At 38.2% G+C, this 13,395-nt stretch overlaps 1 long non-coding RNA gene across 2 annotated transcripts in view; it reads left to right on the top strand.

The window, feature by feature from the left end:
• Positions 1-13,395, top strand: part of LOC126249598 (uncharacterized) — a 58,398-nt gene that overhangs the window by 13,062 nt on the left and 31,941 nt on the right. The window lies entirely within an intron of this gene.

Raw genomic sequence — 13,395 nt, 5'->3', positions numbered from 1 at the left:
TCTTGACTTCATGCCAACTATTAGCTAAATAAAAGTTAGTGATGGCATTTCTGAGGCAACATAGTTGTGCCTGTATGTAAACATTGAATTACTGTTGCATGCAGATATGTTGAATGATTTTATGCCAAATTCCAGTGAATTTATGTTAAAAAATGACAGTAGTCTCAAGGATGATGCCAAATGATCTTTACAGTTTGTACACTAGCCATTGATTTACAGTGAAATAAGATCTTCTGTCAGGTAAACTATAAACACAACAAACCAATAATAATGTAACTTGTACAATGGCCTTCTCCAAAAATCCTGGTTTGGAGTAAACCAAACTGACATATTTTTAGTTAAAGATTCAGTGTGGAACTAAACTGATTTTTAAAGTCAGAGACAGTAATGAAAAAATTTCCTGCAGTTGGGTAATTGCTTTACTGTCATCTCATGTATTGGAATTCATCCAGAGGCTTGCGAGTAAGAGTGCATTCTGCACAAGTGATATTTGGAATCGGTCACGTAGTAAACTTCGGCATAAATTACATAATGCTGACTGTGTCAAAGATCCACATTTTAGCACTGTACAGCTCTGCCAAAGAGAGGTAGATTAGATTTAATTTCTAAAAATGCTGTCCTTCCTTAGTGTGGAGATAGACTAGCCAGCCAGAAAGTGGAGAGACAGTAACAGAGTCTGATAACATCCACTGTTGTATGTAGTGAGAACTACATCCAAAGGGAAAAGTTTAATAAACTACAGGCCAATGGCCACTGCCCCAGTTGCGTGGAAGAAAGTACTCACTGTCCCTTTCTGAAACAGAAGGGATATATACAACTCCGAATGTCTCCCATGATATGTCCTACCCAGGCTGTGTGGAGGGGTGTGAAATGCTTCAAAGAATTTTTATTGCTGCTTCACTTTGTTCTAAAAGTTTGGGGTCTTGTCACTTCTGTTGTGGCCTCGGAAAGTGCCACGTAGACCTTCCCAATCTGGTCTTGCTGAATACAGCCATACACAAGGCATATCAGTGAACAGTATTATTGGGTTTTAAGGGTGACAGCTCATTCTGTTGTGATCCATTCAAGACTACACATTTACAGTAAAGGAAGAGACGTTCTGACAATGTGTTCCAATAAAATGATGTCCTAAAATGGAATATTCTTAAGTGTCACTTTCTTTGCAAGTGCTGTTAACAGCAAGACATCCACAGTTAGAAAGCCCAGTAGAATGAATCTTAGTTTTGGGCAATTTATGTGTGTACTGCTCTCCTCTACCCCTACTCATCAGCTACAGATGATTTGACACCAACAGTTGAATGGACAGTCTTTAGATTTATTGTGCAACTGAAATTTAGGGGATTCCTTTCAGTACTCATGTGGCTGAGTTCACAATTTCCATTGCTTATAATCAGGTGCCACTTTCTGCACCATACAGGTATCTTGGTTTTGATCATCTGATAAAAGATGACTTAAAAAGATGGTACATAGCATCATCATTTTGGTCTCATGTCAAAGTGGTAGGTGGATTAAAACAGTGTCCAGACACTCTGTGACCAAAATGGTACTGAAACAGAGGATGACAGACTAAAGGCCGAAATACTAAATGTCTTTTTCCAAAGCTGTTTCACAGAGGAAGACTGCACTGTAGTTCCTTCTCTAGATTGTCACACAGATGACAAAATGGTAGATATCGAAATAGACGACAGAGGGATAGAGAAACAATTAAAATCGCTCAAAAGAGGAAAGGCCGCTGGACCTGACGGGATACCAGTTCGATTTTACACAGAGTACGCGAAGGAACTTGCCCCCCTTCTTGCAGCGGTGTACCGTAGGTCTCTAGAAGAGCGTAGCGTTCCAAAGGATTGGAAAAGGGCACAGGTCATCCCTGTTTTCAAGAAGGGATGTCGAACAGATATGCAGAACTATAGACCTATATCTCTAATGTCGATCAGTTGTAGAATTTTGGAACACGTATTATGTTAGAGTATAATGACTTTTCTCGAGTCTAGAAATCTACTCTGTAGGAATCAGCATGTGTTTTGAAAAAGAGGGTCGTGTGAAACCCAGCTCGCGCTATTTGTCTACAAGACTCAGAAGGCCATGGACGTGGGTTCACAGGTGGATGCCGCGATTCTTGACTTCCGCAAGGCGTTAGATACAGTTCCCCACAGTCGTTTAATGAACAAAGTAAGAGCATATGGACTATCAGACCAATTGTGTGATTGGATTGAGGAGTTCCTAGATAACAGAACGCAGCATGTCATTCTCAATGGAGAGAAGTCTTCCAAAATAAGAGTGATTCCAGGTGTGCCGCAGGGGAGTGTCGTACGACCGTTGCTATTCACAATATACATAAATGACCTTGTGGGTGACATCGGAAGTTCACTGAGGGTTTTGCGGATGATGCTGTGGTGTATCGAGAGGTTGTAACAGTGGAAAATTGTACTGAAATGCAGGAGGATCTGCAGCGAATTGACGCATGGTGCAGGGAATGGCAATTGAATCTCATAATAGTAAAGTGTAATGTTCTGCGAATATTTAGAAAGAAAGATCACTTATCATTTAGCTACAATATAGCAGGTCAGCAACTGGAAGCAGTTAATTCCATAAATTATCTGGGAGTACGCATTAGGAGTGATTTAAAATGGAATGATCATATAAGGTTGATCGTCGGTAAAGCAGATGCCAGACTGAGATTCATTGGAAGAATCCTAAGGAAATGCAAACTGAAAACAAAGGAAGTAGGTTACAGTACGCTTGTTCGCCCACTGCTTGAACACTGCTCAACTGTGTGGGATCCGTACCAGATAGGGTTGATAGAAGAGATAGAGAAGATCCAACGGAGAGCAGCGCGCTTCGTTACAGGATCATTTAGTAATCGCGAAAGCGTTACGGAGATGATAGATAAACTCCAGTGGAAGACTCTGCAGGAGAGACACTCAGTAGCTCGGTACGAGCTTTTGTTGAAGTTTCGAGAACATACCTTCACCGAAGAGTCAAGCAGTATATTGCTCCCTCCTACACATATCTCGCGAAGAGACCATGAGGATAAAATCAGAGAGATTAGAGCCCACACAGAAGCATACCGACAATCCTTTCCATGAACAATACAAGACTGGAATAGAGGGGAGAACCAATAGAGGTACTCAAGGTACCCTCTGCCACACCTTCAGGTGGCTTGCGGAGTATGAATGTAGATGTAGATCATCTGCAAACAGTCAAAGAGGGCCACTCAGATTCTCCTAAATCATTAATAATAAATCAAGAACAGAAGAGGGCCCTTAACACTTCCTTCGGGAATGCCAGGTATTACTTTTGTTTTGCTCGGCAGACTTTCACTCTCTGCAAACTGTAACGTTTCTGAAGGGAAATCGCAGATAAAGTTTCACAACTGTGGTGATACTCCATAGGCACACAATTTGATTGGAATTAACGTGTGAAGAAAGGTGTCAAAAAGCTTTCTGCAAATCTAAATGCGTTGTATCAATTTTGTATCCCCTGTCGATAGCCCTTATTACTTCGTGAGAATAAAGAGCTAGTCGCGTTTCACAAGACTGATATTTTCTGAATGCGTAATGGCTGTTTGTCAATAAATCATTCCCTTTGAGGCAATTCATAGTGTTCCAGAATCCCACTGCAAATAGATGTTAGTGATATTGGTGTCTAATTCAGCAGCTCTCTCCTATTTCCGTTCTTGAGTATTCATGTGACCTACAAAATTTTGGAGTGTTTAGGTATGGTTCTGTGGACTGGCAAGTGGTTGTACATGGTTGCTAAGTATGGAGCTGTTAAATCAGCTCACTGGACTGGAGGCCTTGCCTTTATTGAGCAATATAAGCTGCTTTGCTACACGAGGATATCTGCATCTAAGCTATTCGTATTGGCAGTTCTTGATTTGATTTCTAGAATATTTACTTGGTCTTGTTTGGTGACGGAACTTTGAACAACTGTGTTTAATAACTCTGCTTTACTGGCACTATCGTCAGAAACATCACCATTGTTATTGCATAGTGAAGATATTGATAGGGTTTTGCCACTATACTCTATTCGTCGTAAGAATAAACCTGATGTAAATAAACAGAAACGCGGTGATTGGTTAGAAGCCATAGCACGTGTACACTGGTGTTATGCTCTTGGTTAGTAGGTCTTACTTATTTATTAGATATCTTATTACTAACTTAGCTAAAATGAAGCTTTGATATTTTAATGTATTAGGAGCCATCGACATTTTTCTTACACACACTTCAGCTATGTAATTTTTTTTTCACAAATTGTGTGTAGTCACAGTTTCTGTACTGTTGTTCTCTGATTGTCATGCTGTTAATATGCAGTATGAAAATGACTGAGGCTGCTTCCTGTTGTGCAGTGAAACATGAATGTGGAACAAGGTTAAAAAGTGCTGAGAAAGAGATTTTTCTTAAATTTGCAGAAAAAATTGCCTTTGAAGTTTTCCGAGGTACTGTATTTGATAGAACTGAGATAAAAATGCACCCTGGATGTATAGCGGAATCGGTAGTGAAGTAGATTGATAATGTTGTGCAGTTCATGAGCCATTGTTCAAGTCTTGCCTTTATCATACATTTTTGAAGTAGCTACATCTCATAATTGTAAAATTTATCATTTTTTATGAATAACGCGTCATCTTGTTTCTAATTACATACTGCACATAAAATTTCTGTTCTGATTTCAAATATAAATTCTTAATTATCATTATTTTATGAAAGATTGTTAATAAAACTCGGATACTCTTTTATTTGGACAATGTCCATTCTTTTATACCACAGATGTAATCTCACGTGAACCAGAGTGATAAGTGTAGTAGAGGTGTGAAAAATAATCATTTTCACTGCATCGAGCACACCATACTTTTGCTGCATTTTTAAATTTGCCACTGTACTATTACAATGTGAACCCAACAGAATTGAACAGGAGCAAAGTGAAGGGATTTGTCACAAGAAGTAACAAGGCTGTTAAGCTGCCAAACGTACTGGAACTAACACATGCAGCTTTTTCACGTTCACTGCCGAACGCTGGCACGATACAAAATGGCACATCATAAAAGAGGACAAAATGTGGTGCCTTGGTGGCTTTGTGGATTCTGTTGTTGATAGACTTACCAATGTAACAGATGACAGTTTGAGAACTGAAATGTGTTTCTCAGATCCAGATAAGGAAGGAGCTAAGAGATTACTGGAAAACTGGCTGTAATTAATACCTTCAGTGGCTTCAGTATTCAACAATACAGTGAAATCCCTGCAGTATGCTTTTGCATTGCATATTGCTCGCTCAGAAAAATTACCCAGTGCTTGAGTTAGGAATTTTCATCACTCTTATTTGTAATTAGAATACTATTTTAGGCGAGAATGAGAGCATTTTATCCTTTGTCTGGTCACCTAAGAAGCATGCGGTAATGCTGGAGATTTGCTGAATATTATTTCATTCTCTTTAAAAAATAAATGACATTCAAAGCTATATTGTCTCTCTGATCATATCTCTTTACGTCTTAACTGTAACTGCTCTCATCATTGCAGGTTAATTGGACCAGCTGGCTGGCCAGTACTGTCAAAGTGAAATGCGCCATTAAAACTGTTGTCTGGCATTATTGCTCAGACTGTGTGAATGTAACACAGCATAAAACGTATGCTTATGATTATACTTGACTATACTGAACACAGCTTGGCTTCCGCTCCATGTGAAACTAAATCCAGTGAGATTCAAGAAAACAAGGAAGAATACATGGTATAATGTTCACATCAGATTTATTCTAATGATGAACACAGTATAGTGTACTTAACATACAACCAGAATCTCTTTGGATTTTCTGCCAGTTTCGAGACAGTGTCTTTGTAGAAATAACTAAAAACATCTTGCATTGAAGTTAGAACTAAATTTTTAGCCTCAGTAAAAGTTCAATCATCGGGATTTTGTGTTCTTTTAAATTTGACATGCTTTTTTTTCTTTGCTTCTGCAGCCGTGTATTCTGACCTGTTTCATGTACCACAGGGGTCAGTACAACCCCTTACTAATTATTTGATATAAATGCTGATTAGCCAAAACATTATGGCAACTGCCCACTACGACATTGGATGCCGCCTAGTGACACTGCGGGCACATGACGTAACAAAAGTGTGTAAGCAGAGCAGACAGACAGGGGATCACCCTAGCAAAGGTATGGGCTGCAAATGGAAAAATCCGTCGAGATCAGAGACTTCATCAAAGGGCAGATTACTATTACGCAGAGCCTGTAAATTATTATCTTGAAAACAGCAAATCTGGTCGAATGTTCGTGTGCTACTGTCATGAGCATCTACGGAAAGAGGGAGGACGGTGCAACTACCACTAGGCACTAAGTGATTGGACATCCACAACTCTTTGCAGAACGTAGAGTTCAGAGGCTTGTCTGCTGTGTAAAGTATGGTAGATAGTGAACTGTTGCATCTCTGCCAAAAGAACATAATGCTGGTGCACACGTTAGAGTTTCAGAGCACACCATTCGCTATACATTGTTGAACATGGGGCTCTGCGGCAGACTACTCCTACATGTTCACATGTTGACCCAATGTCATCGTCAGTTAAGATTGCAGTGGGCACGAGACCATTGGGATTTGACCTTTGACCAATGGAATTGTGTTGGTTCTTAGAGTGATCACAATTTTGCTACACTAGGTCAATGGTCGTCTCTGCAGACACTCATCGAGGTGAACGCACCTCTAAATGTGCGGCATGCCACGGACGCAGGCTAGTGGGAACAGTATTATGCTATGGGAGACATTCTTTTGTGCTTGCATGGGATCTGTGGTGGTAATCGAAGACACACTGATATCTGTGAACCACTTGCATGTCTTCATGCTTGATGTCTTCCCTGATGGCGATGTCATCTTTCAGCAGCATAATTGTCCATGTCTCATAGACAGAACCAGGCTACAGTGGTTTGAGGAGTGTTATAGTGTACTCACATTGATATCTCGGTGATGGTGATGTTTACAGATAAGTCACAACACTGGATAACTGTAACAAGACAACTTGCAATGGATACACTTGGTGCAGGGATTGGCAGTTGTCCCTCAACATAAACAAATTTAATGTATTGAGTGTAATACACCTCCTGATGGTGGCGAAACGGTTGTCTGCTGAAATATTGTGGACTTCAGATGACTGCATCTCGCAGTACACCTGAGAACCCTGGAAGCAATACATTGTTTTCCTTTACATATATATTATGGAAATATCACATAGGTAGGGAAATTTGAGCTCACATGTGAAGTGTATTTCATCTGCTTAAAATACTGTGTCCCATGTTTCCTGGGATATTGAAGAACTTTGTTATGGGTCTGTTTGCAAAGCATAAACGATTAAATGCTGAATATTTTGGAAGTGTTCTGGACTAGCTGGTTGAAACAGTATGTAAGAAGAGATCTGGATTTAAAAAGAACAGGGGGAAATTATCTGTCCTAAGGACAACACTCCTGCCAACAAAGATGCTTTGGCAGTGGAATTTGAAATACAAATTTTTGAGACATTTACCCATGTCATGAGGTTGTATCCAGCCAACTTCTACCCATTACAACATGTAAAGAAATTATTGCTAGAAAACATTTAGGATCTATTAAAGACATTTTGTCAATCATAGATGGGTATTTTGTGGTGTTTTCGGGATTGTGGTTCAGGTTTGGAATGTACTTATTCGAGCTAAGTTAAGACAAAGTATATAGACTTAATAGGGACTATATAAAAAATCATTTTACCAAAAACAGTCTTTTAGTGCCAGGTGTTGTGCTGTCTTTATTGAGAAATTATAATTATGGAGGGGAAAAAAGAGGACTGTAGTTGTCAAAAATTCGGAGATGATGGTCAACTAGTTAATTTAGATACTGGCTGTAAAAGCTGTCTTTTTTTTGTTGGTAATATCAGGCCAGTAAACATCTGCAACAACTGAAAATTAACAGAAAAAACATCAGCATTTGTTACCTGTCACAGCCCTTATTTAGAAAAGTGCAAGCGGATCATGTTTATTTTGATTCTTTAGTGACATTAAACCAGCAGTGGAGGATACGTTTTAATTTCTGAACAAGGTTTCCATTTAGTTTGGGAAGCAGACAGGAGAAAGTGTGCTTCCTCAAATGCTAGCGACAGCCTGCCGATTGATTAATGTAGTGAAACTACATGATTTTATAGCATCAACTTGCTACAAAAGGAATGCTGATTTTTCATATTGCAGTTTCTATCGATTATTCTCACCCAAATTACATTTTAGCGGGTCCAGTTAAGTGTTGTTAATGTAGTATTTACAAAAGAGTGCATGTCACAAAGTTAGAAAAACATAAAACTGTGATTTGCATTGTGATTTCAATGGATAACAACATGAGTAAATAGTTTTTTCTGTTAAAGGGATATCAGTTTGTGGAATATGTTAAAAAATTATGGAAATTTGTTTGGTAACACAGTTTGCAGGACCAGATAGGCAACAGGAACACTACGGCTGCATCCTCAGTTTTACCTTTTGTTGCCCCTATGCTTTAAATGTACCGAGAAGAGAGAACTATAGAAACTAAATGTAATGGAATGGCTTAAGCGTGCTGGAACGAAGAAACTGCAAAAGTCACAGCTGCTTCAAACTTGACATATCCATAATTGTCGCAAGATATACAATTGGTGTCTCATTGCTCTGTCACAGGTATTGTCAATCCCAATGTGCGAGATTGCAAAGGAACTTTGCTAACATTTGGAGAAGTTAAAGCTGACTAAAATAGTTCATAAACAAAAACATTTTGCTTTTTTGTGTGTGTGTGTGTGTGTGTGTGTGTGTGTGTGTGTGTGTGTGTGTGTGTGTGTATAATTTCATTTTATGTCATTATTTCTTCTTATGGATGATCGAAATAAACATTGGTGAGTCTGCACCAAGTTTAGAAATGTAGAAATTGGTGTAACATTATTAAAACGAGAGATGTAAATTGAAGTAAAACTCTTGTGTGTTTCAGATTTCTCATATATGCACTGTCAGAACCTCTCTGAATTAAAATAGTGCCCAGTACATAACACCACTACAGTTCGCGGACTTCTCGTGGCTTCTGTAATAGTTGCTACCATTCTCAATCTACAAACATTACACACAAGTGGATCCCCAAATTAATTAATTAATTAATTAATTAATTTATTTATTTACATGGTTTATGTGTTACGATGACGATGAACGAGTAGTCACCAATGTTGATTGGTGGCTAAATAGAAACACACAAATCGCAGCAGGTTTGTCAGTAATGTCAATAACGTGCTGGCTGCATGGTCTGGATCTGCAATGACTAAAATAATTAGAAGCCATTGCAGGATTCTTCTTGGCTGCATACATATAATTTTATAAACTCATAGCTATTGAGGCCTCACTTAGGCCATACGTTACTTCGTGCCTTGTTAGAGGTTGCTTCCGATCAGCTGAAGGCTATTCTACTTTACTACTTGACATCCCAAGCAACAGTGGACGAGAGCTCGCTAGAAACTTGATACAAGCCACGGAGCGGTGCTGGTCGCGGCTCGCGGGTCCAGTGATACTAATATGGACCGCAGTCGATAACTGCAACCCCTAACAAGTGTGGTATCGAATGTTGATACTACATTATGCCCACATTGGAGCACTGAAATCAAACATAATACAACAGAGTCTACAATGATTAAGGTTAGGTCTTAGCAGTGAGCAGTTTCTTTGTTTTCCAAAAGTTCCTCATTCACTGTGATGAGGCTGCTCGTTCTTCTGCAGATATTACATTCTTCTGTTCTGATGGTTTGAATATCAGGTGTGTGTATTTGTTCTTCAGAAGCAGTTTCTCTTTTCTGTGTTGAATTTGGTGTCTGGTTATCTTCAATTCATCCAGATCACTTTGTACTACTTTAAACCAGATGTTTTTGGTTTTACTGTTCCAGAAGTAGTCACAAAGTTGCTCCAGGATTCTAGTATTTGGTAGGCAAGATATGTGGCTGAAAAATGCAATCCTTCTTTTCCGCATTGTATCAATGTTGGATTCACTTTCTTTATACACTACTAAATTGGGCAAAAGTCTCTGCTGCCCATTAACTTGATGTTTTTTACTGATAATTGTTCGCTGTATTCTTGTCAACTTTCTGCAGTTTGTCAGTTGTTGCTTGAATATTTCGTTTCATAGTATTTCACTTGCATATGTTGCTTCCGGTTTAACAACGGAGGAGTAATGTCGAAATCTAGTATTTATTGGGAGAGATAGTCTTTTGTGGGTTGGCCATGTGGTTCTCTGCGCTCGCTGTAGTTTTAATGTTCTACTCTCTATTGATGCTCTTTCATTAGCATTCCAGGTAATAATCTCACCAAGTTAAACTTTTATACTACCTTAATTTTTTGATCATTATGGAGTATGATATGGGATGTGTCAATTGGGAAGCTGGGCATCATTTCTGTTTTCTCAAACTAAATTTGCAATCCAATCTTTGCCACTAACTGTTATAGTTGTTCTATCTGAAACTTTGCTTTATCAATATTGTTTGCTAACAGTGCCAAATTGTCTGCAAATGCAAGGCAGTTAAGTAGAATATTTCTTCCAATCTTAAGAGATGGTGAGCATATCTTGTTCCATTCACACATGATTAGGTTCCTTCCCATGGGAAACAAACCGTTGGCCTGAAAATGGCCTGAAAAATTACCAGTTCATGTCACTGATGTGAACTGTAAAAATTGTTCGTACATCCATAGTTTAAATGGAGGACAGTGGGACATCAGCTGGTATAAATTTATATTAAAAATGAAGACATGGCTCCAGCTCTATTTAAGGTGTAGATTTTATTTTGGCAACTAGTTTCAACGTTGTAAAATCTTCAGGCCCTATAAAATATACCATACAAATGTGACATCAGTAATCTCTGAGTTATTGTGTAAACAAACATTATAAACATATTACATAATGGACGAATGCAATAAAATTAATTACATTTTGGCCATTTTCATTAAATGCAGTCATTCTGGAAATTAACAATTTATGTGGTATCAGTAGATACAAATGAAATACATATAAATCATTTTTATTACAGATCAATGTCAAGCATTAAATGAAATGAGAGTATATATAAAAAAAAACCTTAGGTGACAAGCCATTACACTCACAGATAATAAACAGTGCTAAAGAGAATATGCATAGCTAATATGTAGGGGAAGATCCATTATTAAAGAATAGCAAAGGGAAGAAAAGGTAGAAACAGTTAAGTTTGCATAACACTGCATTGTCGTCATACTAAAGTGACAGTAAAAATTGTTAGTTCACCTAAACAGGTCATTCCTAAGAATTTAAATATGCGTAATCTCATGTTAGTAAATTGTCGAAGTGTCTGTAGCAAGACCTCAGAGATACTCTCTGAAATACAGTAGCAGTGACAATATTGTATTATGTACCGAAAGCTGGTTGAAACCTGACATAAAAAGCAGTGAAATTTTGAACTCTGATTGGACAATGTTTAGGAAGGATAGGACTGATGCTATGGTGTGTTCATTGCAGTTTTAAAGCTGTTTAAATGCAGCTGAGATAAATACTGGGCCAGACTGTGAAATAGTCTGGATAAAGCTGTCAATCTGACAAGGATTGACCATTGTATTATGATGTTTTTATAGACCACCAGCTCTGCAACAAACATCGCAGAATGTTTCAGGGAAAGTCTTCAGTATATAGGAAATAAATATCCAAATTATCCATTAGTTACAGGTGGAGACCATAATCTGGCATCCATTGACTGAGAAAATTACACGTTTATCACAGGAGGCAGAAGCAAAGATTCGTGTGAAGTTATTCTAGGAGCACTCTCAACATATAACCTCGAGCAATTTGGTTAGGAAACAAACTAGAGATGGGAACATATTAGATATTTTGGAGACAAATAGACCTGATCTTTTTGAGGAAGTTAATCTAGAAGAAGGTATTAGCTACCATAATGTTGTGGCTTCTATGCCCGTGGAAGTTGCAAAAAAAAAAAAAAAAAAAAAAAAAAAAAAAAAAAAAAAAAAAAAAAAATATTTGTTTGGGAAAGCAAATAAGTGTCATTAATGAATATCTTCATAATCAGCTCCAAGCATTCACTGTGGGACACAAAGATATTGAGCATCTTTGGTCAGAATTCAAAGGTATTGTCCACCATGTGCTAGGGAAGTATGTGCCTATCAAAAATATAGGGGAGGGAAAGAATCCACCTTGGTACAGCAAACATATTAGGAAGTTGCTGAGAAAGCAGAGAATTTTGAACAGTCGTTTTAAACGTAGTCACTGCTCCGCTGACAAACGGAAATTAAGCGAAATGAAAGCAGCTGTCAGAAGGACAATGAGAGATTCTTTTAACAAATTTGAAAGCAATATTTTATCTGCGGATTCTAAAAGTAACCCCAAAAAATTTTGGTCATACTTAAATGTATGAACGCTGCAAATAATTAAATAGCTTCTCTTTCTGACAGTACGGGTAATGTGACTGATGATGATAAACAGAAGGCCGAAATTCTAAACCTAGCTTTCAAACACTCATTTCCGGTAGAGGACTGCAGCACCATTCCCCATTTCAATTACTGAACAAACACAAGGATGGTTAACATAGTGTTTAGTGTATCTGGGATTGTAAAACAGTTAAGATCCTTAGACACCAGGAAGGCATCTGGCCTAGATGGTATCCCCGTAAGATTATATGTTGACTATGCTACAGATACAGCACCACAGCACCATTCTTATCCATCATCTATCACAGACGATTGGAACAGGGGAATGTTCCATGGGACTGGAAGAAGGCCCAGGCCATAGCAATCTATAAAAAGGGTAGAAAATCGGATGCATAAAATTACTGGCCAATTTCACTGACATAGATTTGTTGTCACCAAATTCATATTCTTCAGGAGAAAAAAACCTAGTTTTACAAAGCGCCTAGCATCCAGCGCACATTGGTCTATCAATTACTCATATGATTTTGAAACGTATCCCTGTTGGTTTTAGTATTTCCCCGGTTTGGAAATATCGTAGATCCAGGACTGATGCACAGAGCAGTCTGAGTTATAGTGGGGTAGTGTGCAGTCTCAATGTGAACCGTGTTTACATCTAGTGATTTTGCTGTTTCCTCTTCGTTTACTGCTATTATGTCAAATGAAAACAAAACAGATTTCTGTGGCCGGGAGCTATCAAGTGAATTAAAATACACTCACATAATTACAGAAAGCTAATATTTGTTACTAGTTTCAGATTTGATTTTATTTCCACTTTTCTGACAGTTGTGCATTAATTGCCTTGTAGAACAAGACAGTCAATGTGTTCGAAAGGAAGTGTTTAGTTCCATACTATTGGCTAATTTCAACTGCTTGCTGCATTTCAAGTGCATGTTTTCATCTTCTAGCACATACGGCATTATGCCATAATAAAGAATCAAAAATTA

This window comes from Schistocerca nitens, chromosome 3 (genome assembly GCF_023898315.1).
Source record: "Schistocerca nitens isolate TAMUIC-IGC-003100 chromosome 3, iqSchNite1.1, whole genome shotgun sequence".
NCBI lineage: Eukaryota > Metazoa > Arthropoda > Insecta > Orthoptera > Acrididae > Schistocerca > Schistocerca nitens.
The sequence above is the reverse complement of the archived record's forward strand: the minus strand, read 5'-3'. Positions and strand labels throughout refer to the sequence as shown.